Source organism: Macrobrachium nipponense, chromosome 13, assembly GCF_015104395.2.
Source record: "Macrobrachium nipponense isolate FS-2020 chromosome 13, ASM1510439v2, whole genome shotgun sequence".
NCBI classification, from domain to species: domain Eukaryota; kingdom Metazoa; phylum Arthropoda; class Malacostraca; order Decapoda; family Palaemonidae; genus Macrobrachium; species Macrobrachium nipponense.
In genome coordinates this window covers 42449295-42459294 of record NC_087206.1, presented here as the reverse complement: position 1 = coordinate 42459294, position 10000 = coordinate 42449295, and the positions used below count along the sequence as shown (strand labels likewise).

At 36.2% G+C, this 10000-nt stretch overlaps 1 long non-coding RNA gene across 1 annotated transcript in view; it reads left to right on the top strand.

Annotated features, from left to right (window-relative positions):
• Positions 1-10000, top strand: part of LOC135225459 (uncharacterized) — a 123905-nt gene that overhangs the window by 51313 nt on the left and 62592 nt on the right. The window contains exon 2 of the long non-coding RNA XR_010316974.1: positions 6216-6277. This is a non-coding gene — a long non-coding RNA (uncharacterized LOC135225459). The remainder of the gene's footprint in view (positions 1-6215; positions 6278-10000) is intronic.

Here is a 10000-nt window from a genome sequence, read left to right as displayed (position 1 = left end):
ATAGAAACTTAAGATAATGTGCTTGGAGATAGGTTAAGGTTATAGCAGAAAACTTCATAACTTTCCATTTGTTCTGTGGAGCAGGGCTATAATTTTGAAACCAAGTATATATAATATACTATATATATATATATATATATAGTATATATATATATATGTGTGTGTGTTTATATATATATGAATAATATATATATGTGTATATATATATATATATATAAAATGTATATATATATATATTAATCATATATAATATATATATATATATATTATATATATATATGTATGTATGGTATGTATGTATATATATATATATATATATATATATATATATTATATATATATATATATATCATTCCTTGTATTTTCAGACCGAGTAACAGAGTTAGATACAGCCATGGCTAACGACTCTGAGGAAATCAGATGGATTGACTGAATCCAGGCTATAACCTTCAGAGAGGCCAGGGATGCTGGTGCAACCTTCATTTCAAGTTCCTGGAAAGCTAAATACATTAAAAGAGATGAATCCTTTGTTAAAAGAAACGAACAAAAATCCATATGACTGTCATCGTGAAAAGAGTGAGAATCTTTGAAGGCCTGAAGTCCTTTCTCTGGAGTCAAAAGACATCATAGCTGCAGCAGTGGGTAGACCAAGAAAGTCTTTACGCAAATTGGCGCTGAACTAGAAACAAAAAGGGGAAAGAAGAGAAGTTACAGTGCGGTATATCGTGGGTTGAAAAAATCTGATATCAAGCCATTTCATGTTATCAGCAAGCCCAACATCACTCAGCAAGAGAGAGAAGACCGTGCATGGTTTTGTGGTTCATTTCTTAAAGATTGGGATGAAGCTGACTTTCTCCATGTTGCCGCATCACATGAAATGGATTTTGAGTTTCAGCTTTTTTGCGATTTGCTGAAAGCAGGCAGATGGAGGACACACAAAATATTAAATACTCAGAGAGAAGCTTAAATAAATACCTGTCCTGAATTACTTTTGCTTTCGTCCATATCGATTTAGTTTATGCTGTAGAGGGGGGTCGGTGCTCTTCAAAACACCCTGTATATATGATATATTTATTGAAATGAATGTGCTTCTCAGCTGTCAGTTAATGGAATGTTTATATCTGACTACAACATGTGAAGAGGAGACACCAGTGCGCATTTATCACAAAATTACTGGTTGGCTGAGGGCCCAATGACAAAGATAAGCACATAGGAAGTCAAATGGAAACTCCAAGAGTTAACTTTACATATATATATTTACATTTAATATTACTCTATGAAATTAAGGCATCAATAGCGACGCACATGGACCCTTTCCAGACCAACCTAACTCCTGAAAGCTGCTTCTAGCAACAGACACGTGTCTGTGACACGGGTAAAGATTCCAGTGTAAAATTCTGTCAGGCATAAGCAAAGAAGGAGAGATGTCCACACATGGCAAGGCAGGGGCAGGGGAGAGCTGCAAATACAGGCTAATTTGTAACATGTGCTATCCACACAATGGGGGCAGGAGCTAGGGAGACAATGGAGGTGATGCCTCGGACATGTGAACTTCGTGAGACAAAAGTTATGTTCTCAAACTTCCTCAGAGGACAAAGGAATAAATAAATTATGGTAGGACGTTATGATAATGCAAGAGAGGAAAAGATTGTTAATACGAATCTATTCAAGGGAACCACAGCTCTCGAATTGGATTCTTATATCAAAGGGGGCACTTGGTGTTGAGTTGGTATAATGGTAGGACTTCATGAGGGTCGCAGGTCAGGGACACAGGACAGAGCACATGGCTGTCTCAGCACAATGGCGGAGGGGGGTGGCGGGGGGCCGGAGAAGGGGGAAGGAAACACTATTTAGAGGTCTTGACTGAATCAGGGCTGGCGATCGAGTGAGATCGGGCACAGGTCAAAATTCCTCACATCTTAGACCTGGATGCTGTAGTTCGTCCACACACAGCCTTTTCTCCCATAATACCTGCAAAATGCGAAGGAGGCAGCAGAGGAAGAGATAGGAGTGCACAGAGAGAGTGAGGGGCGGAGTTTATGCTTTGCGTTCGTCTATGAACGCACTTTAGTTCTATAAAATGGCTAAGTTGAGGAGATATTCATATATACATACATTATATATATATCTATATATATATATACTATATATATATATATATATATATATATATGAAATATCTCCTCAACTTAGCCATTTTATAGAGCCAAAGTGCGTTCATTCATATATATATATATATATATATATATATATATATATATATATATATATATATATTATATATATAATATATAATCATCATCATCATCATCATCATCATCATCAGCCGTTGCTAGTCCACTGCAGGACAAAGGCCTCTAACATGTCCTTCCAATCCCTTCTGTTGTTGGTTGTTGTGATGCCAGTTTTGATACACAATCAGTCAATCAATCAATCTGTTGATGGTCTTTCTATGCCAGTCTTTACTGGCAAATTTTCTTAGCTCATCAATCCATTCTTCATCTCTTCCTTCCTCTGTTTCGTTTGCAATCTCTCGGGACCCATTCTGTTATTCTTTTTGTCCTTCTATTATCCAACGTTCTCATTATATGTCCTGCCCACGCCCACTTCTCTTTCTTACTTGTTAGAATATCCGTTACTTTAATGTGCTCTCGTATCCATGTCGCTCGTTTTCTGTCTCATAGTGTTATTCCCATCATTATGCTTTCCATAACTCTTTGATTTGTAACTGGTTTATGTTCTAAGGCTTTAGTAAGGCTCCAAGTTTCTGATATATAAGTTATTACTGGTAGGACCATCTGATTAAATAATTTTCTTTTTAGAGAAAGGGGCATTTTACTTTTCATAATCTCATTTTGTTTACCAAAAGCTCTCCACCCTGTGAGCGCCTCAGTGGCGTGGTTGGTATGGGGTTTGCGTCCCACCTCGGTGGTTGCGGGTTCGACTCTCGGCCATTCCATTGAGGAGTGAGAGATGTTTATTTCTGGTGATAGAAGTTCACCCGCGACGTGGTTCGGAAGTCGCGTAAAGGCGTTGGTCCCGTTGCTGAATAACCACTGGTTCCATGCAACGTAAAAACACCATACAAACATCTCCTTCCTGTGCTTATCTTCCTTTTAATTTCGGTCTCATGTCCCGGGGAAACACTTACTGTCTGCTCTAAATACATATATTCATTAAAAATCTCTAAGAGGTTCGTCCATAACCCTTATTTGTCTCTGCATTTTCATTGAGCATCATCTTAGTTTTACTCATATTCATTTTCAGTCCTACTTTTCTGCTTTCTCTATTCAAATCTATCATCTTTTGCAATTCCTCCCATGATTCACTGAATAGAACTATGTCATCTGCAAATCTTAAGTTGTTAAGGTATTCCCCATTAATGTTAATTCCTAAATTTTCCCAATCTAAATTCTTAGAAACTGCTTCTAGGCAAGCTGTGAATAATTTAGGGGAGATTGTATCTCCCTGTCTAACTCCTTTCTCAATCAGAACTTTCTCACTATCTGTGTAGTTTTAGGATTGCTGTACTACCTGTATAGATATCTTCAAGCGTTCTAACATGAGATTCATCTTATTTCTTGCTTTTGAAGGGCCTTTATTATTGCTGAAGTTCTGACAGAATCAAAAGCTTTCTCATAGTCTATAAATGCCATACATGGTGGTTTGTCATACTCTGTTGATTTTTCCTTTAGCTGGCTAATTACGTGGATATGTTCAGTTGTTGAATACCCACTTCTAAAACCTGCGTACTCTCTTGGTTGATTAAAGTCCAGCTGTCTTTCTATTTGGCCTAATATGATCTTTGTAAATATTTTATATATTACAGAGAGTAAACTTACTGGGTAGTAATTTTTCAGGTCTTTTGTGTCCCCCATTTTGTGAATTGATATAATAAAGTTTTTCCATGCTGTAGGTATAGAGCATTCTTGCAAACATTTTGTGTAAGTTTCGCGAGTTTTACTATGATGAAATCTCTTCAATTGTTAGGCCATCTTCTCCTACTGCCTTGTTTCTTTTCATGCCTTTTAATGCTTTCTTTACTTCTCATACTGTTACTTTTGGTACCGGCTCAGGTGTTTCATTATTTCTATTGGCAAAGTTATTTCTTATATCACATTTGTACAGCATTGTATAAAATCTATACGAATGTCTTGGGGTTTTAGTTTGTTTGTTTTGGATAGTTCTGCTACTTCTATTTCATCTCTCATGGATTTTACCCTTATTTCCAATGGTTTCTTTATTAAGTTTTTGGTGTTTTTTGATAGTTTTCCTTTATCTTGTTTAGGAACTTTTCCACCTATCTCTTGTGCTGATTCCAATACAAATTTTGTTAAGTTACTATTCATTTCTTCTTTACTTGCTTCCATTTCATCATGTATCTGGGAGTACCTATTTTGTATTGCCTAACTAAACTCATCAGATTTTTCTCTCCTTACAGGAATGTTTATTTTCTTTCCTAAAATCATTTATGCCCAAGCGGGCACCATATGCCAACGTTTCACATCACATGATACATCATCAAAGCGGGAAAATTACAGACTTTGAATACTAAAAACATCACTTATGCACATTAGATATTCTAACATTTACAAATGCAAAAATTAGCGCCACAGTGGCGTGGTTGGTATGGTGTTGGCGTCCCACCTCGGTGGTCGCGGGTTCGATTCTCGGCCATTCCATGGAGGAGTGAGAGATGTGTATTTCTGGTGATAGAAGTTCACTCTCGACGTGGTTTGGAAGTCACGTAAAGCCGTTGGTCCCGTTGCTGAATAACCACTGGTTCCATGCAACGTAAAAACACCATACAAACAAACAAATAAATGCAAAAATTAAAACAAGAACTTGAAAGGAACACCTATATATATTATATATATTAGATATATATATATATATATATATATATATATATATATATATATATATAGAGAGAGAGAGAGAGAGAGAGAGAGACCGACGAGAGAGAGAGAGAGAGAGAGAGAGACTATGAACACTAAAAACATCACTTATGCGCATAAAAAATATTTTGATATTTACAAATACAAAAATTTCAACATGAATTTGAAAAGAGCACTTACCAATGTAAGAGCTGAAAACTGGTTAAAAAGACAGGGAGAAAATAAACATACAAAAGATACCTAAAGCGGACGCGGAGAGTAAACAACAAACAGGTGTTCCTTTCAAGTTCTTGTTTTAGTTTTTGCATTTGTTTGTTTGTTTGTTTGTATGGTGTTTTTACGTTGCATGGAACCAATGGTTATTCAGCAACGGGACCAACGGCTTTACGTAACTTCGAACCACGTCGAGAGTGAACTTCTGTCACCAGAAATACACATCTCTCACTCCTCAATGGAATGGCCGAGAATCGAACCTCGACCACCGAGGTGGGACGCCAACACCATACCAACCACGCCACTGTGGCGCTAATTTTTTGCATTTGTATTCCAGCTTTGATGATGTATCATGTGATGTGAAACGTTGGCATATGGTGCCCGCTTGGGCATAAATAATTTTAAGAAAGAAAATAAACATTCCTGTAATGAGAGAAAAATCTGATGAGTTTAGTTAGGCAATACAAAATAGGTACTCCCAGATACATGATGAAATGGAAGCAAGTATAGAAGAATTGAATAGTATATAACTTAACAAAATTTGTATTGGAATCAGCACAAGAGATAGGTAGAAAAACTCCTAAACAAGGTAAAGGAAAACTATAAAAAAACACCAAAAACTTGATAAAGAAACCATTGGAAATAAGGGTAAAATCCAAGAATGATGAAATGGAAGTAGCAGAACTAACCAGCACAAACAAACTAAAACCCCAAGGCATTCGTAAACAAAATCAGACCAAAATTGAGGAAACACTAAAGAAGGGAAGAAGTATCAAGTTTATGAAAAGGAGATTTGGAACAAGGCGCCAACAGATATTTGCTTATTAAATTAAATGGATGGAAAATGGAAATTATAATATATATATATATATATATATATATATATAATATATAATATATATATATATATAATATATATATAATATAGTATATATATATATATATTATTATATATATATATATATATATATGTGTGTGTGTGTGTGTGTGTGTGTGTATGTATGTAGTATGTATATATATATATATATCTATATATATATATATATATATATATATATATATATATAATTTATTAATTAATTAACTAAGTTTTATTGATTACAGAAAGCGGGATTAATCTGAACATCCGAAGTTTGCTGGACGTTGTTCTGCGACTCGGAGGAAAGGTAACGCAATCTTTGAGGACCAGTCACATGTGTAGTATATATTTTAGGCCTATTTACTTGTTTTTTATATAGGTAACTAGTCGGTATGATCATATTTTTTTTTCTAAAATCCAGTGAAGTTTGCGTAGGACGTCTTTCGTTAGTAGTACTTCTTTTGAAGAATGATGTAGACTTTTATATCTCGGCCATCTATTGTTGTTCCCTTTTTTGGGCCCGCTTGTTTTTATAGAATTGTTGCGATTATCTATTTACTCCTTTGTCTTCACTGAGAAGTCTCAAGTAGGCAGGATATTTTTCCGTTATCCCTCCTCTAATGGTATATCGAAGGGATGCAAGATGGATGGAAGTAGGGCAAATCCTCGATGGGAGGGAGGTGGGAGATGGATGGTCCAGAGATGAAGCGCTAATGATCAGGCGCCAAATGACTTCGACTTATCTCCTCTTCCCCTAGCCAGACATCCCCGAAATAGTGACTCGCTTAAATTAGACAATACATTGGTTTGTCGAAGGGAGTTCGGACTTCTGTCCTCTTTTTGATAAAATTCCGGTACCCTATTTCCCCCCCATCGGCCTCTGTTAGATCAGATGTTCGTTAATTATATCTTAGTTTTACCAGACCACTGAAATGATTAACAGCTCTCCTAGGGCTAGCCCGAAGGATTAGATATTTTTACGTGGCTAGGAACCAATTGGTCACCTAGACACGGGACCTGCAGCTTATTGTGGGATCCGAACTATACTATATAGAGAAATGAATTTCTATCACCAGAAATAAATTACTCTGGTTCCCCGTTGGCAGAGCCGGGAATCGAAATTTGGACCACCGGATTGGAAGCCGAGTGCGAAAACCACTCGTCCAGTGAGGAACTATCAGATGTTCGTGCTTACCATGTAGCCAGTAGATCAGTTTTCCAATTTTAGAAAATCGCTGGTCTTCATGGGTTTGTTTTAAAAGTCTGTTGAGCCTTTTCTTGTAGAATATCCTCCGGGAATAGAGAACAGTTAAAGTTATTTGTGGGAGGGTGTGGGTAACCTCGAAGCTACTTCGTCACTTAGAGGGCTGGCGTCAAGTTGGGTTACCAAGCTTTCAGTTCAGTTTCTTATAGTTTACTGAACATCCGAGACATCAGATAGATTCTCTGTAGTCTTTTTCACTGTATATCTTTTAACGCTTTAGTTTTTAGTTCTTTGAGAATGTTTACCATCTGTGAAGTATTTGGTTGATATTCCAATACAGGAAAAAGAATGACATTTCATTTTATAGCTTAACTAAAGGTGCTGAAGCAAGGAAAGATTGGATTCATCTTTGCGGAAATATTCTAAAGTAAAAAGAGAATCTTGGCTTAATATATTATATATTATATATATATATATATATATATATTTATATATATATAGATATATATATATATATATATATATATATATATATATATATATATATCCATACATACATATATATCCTATATATATATATATTATATATTATGTGTGTATATATATATATATATATATATATATATATATATATATATATATATATATATATAATGGCATAAATTCTAAGACCTCAACCAGGTTGATTTGGAAAAAGATTAGAAAACTAAGCGGCAAATATGTTCCAACACCTTGTCTGAAAATCAATGGAGACCATGTCACCAAGCATAATGAAGTTGAGCGCCTCAGTGGCGTGGTTGGTATGGTGTTGGCGTTCCTCCTCGGGGTCGCGGGTTCGATTCTCAGCCATTCCATTGAGGAGTGAGAGGTGTGTATTTCTGGTGATAGAAATTCACTCTCGACGTGGTTCGGAAGTCACGTAAAGCCGTTGGTCCCGTTGCTGAATAACCACTGGTTCCATGCAACGTAAAAGCACCATACAAACAAACAAACAAACATAATGAAGTTTGCTGCATAATTGGGTGAGCATTTCTTCGAAGTATCGAGTTCTAGGAATTATTCAACTCTGTTCCAGAATGTTAGGAATTCATCCATTTCCCTTGATTTAAATTCTGGAAATGGTGAATCTTATAATTCCAAGTTAACTTTGACGGAATTAAGGGATGTTCTATCATCATCTTAATCAGGATCCCCTGGGAATGATAACATTATTTAAAGCATGCTGAAAAATTTTCCAGATTCAGCTAAATCTTATATCCTTAAAATCTTTAACAAAATATGGGAAACTGGTATTCTTCCTCCTTCTTGGTATATTGCAATCATTAAGAAACTATTGAATGATCCATATCTTCCTACAAGCTATGGGCCAATATCTCTTACAAGTTGTGAGTACAAATTGTTTTAATTGATGGTATATTCTTGGAATTGATGGTATATTCTTGGCATCTCTAGAAAAATTGGTATCATCATCTGTCCAATTTGGATTTAGGAGAAATTGTTCCACTCTGGACCCACTAATAAGGTTATCAACCCAAATTCAGCCATATTTCTTGAAGTGCAGTCAAACTATTGGAGTCTTTGTCGGTCTCGAAAAAGTATTATTAAGCTTCTTCATGACATGGAAATACGAGGTGATATGTTAAGTCTCGTAACATTTTAAAAGTAGTCTCAAGTTTTAATTGGGATGTAAATCTAAGCTTGACTATGGTTGCCAGGTCTACTCTTCAGCAAGTGCAAGCAAACTTAAGGAGTTGAATGTAGTTCATCTTGCTGGTCTAAGAATATGCTCTGGTGAATTTAAGACATCTCCAGTCGAAAGTTTATATACTGGCACTGGAGAGCTCCCCTTAGACTTACGTTGATAGGAACTGGGACTGCGGTATATGTTCAAATTAAGAGGTTGTCCAGAAAACCCTGCAGCATCTATTCTTAACCAAAACAGTCCACATCAGTTTGCACATGCTAGACTCTAGCAGCTAGAGCATCCAAGCCTTTTCATGAAAGAATTAATGCTGCAGTTGACAGTGTTTCTATTAAAGACCAAAGAATTAAGGCAATACGTTGCTCTAGGTTGCCCCCTTGGTTGACCCGAGAACCATCGGTCTGTCAAAAAGCTGTGGTTAAAAAATCTGTTATGTCCTAGAAGTGAAGGCTCGTTTTCTTGATCGTGACCAAATATACTCGGATTCTGTCAAACTATTCACTGATGGATCAAAGACATCAAGTGGCGTTGGTTGTGCTGCTGTTCATGTTGGCAGACTGTCTAATAATGCCTCTATTTTTACAGTTGAATTAACTGCATTAGCGAAATCTCTTGAGGTTGTTTCTATTCTACAGGGTAATACTTTCACAATATTCTTACTCATTCTTATTGTGCACTTATGGCCATTAAGCAATATGACCCTAAACACCCAATTATTCAATATATTCAAGAAGGTTATATAGGCTTGCTTCCAAATTCAAATTAGTCTATTTTTGCTGGGTCTATGCCTATGTAGGTATTGCTGGTAACGAACTTGCTGACCATGAAGCAAGAGATGTCATTAATAAAGATGACATTCTCTTCCACCATCTTCCTGCTGTCGACTTGAAATGGACTATTCGTTCATATTATATATGAAAATAAATGGCAAGCGCGGTTGGTCGTCTCCCCTTCTGCCAACAATAAAAAGTACAGGAAGATCAGACAAACTGTTAAACATTGGCCATCTGGATTCCAACAAAACCGTAGGGTAAAAAACTGTTAATATTATATCGCCTGATAATTGGCCATACTCGATTGACCCACCGGTTCCTTTTACAGGGGTAACTGCACCAGACTGTATG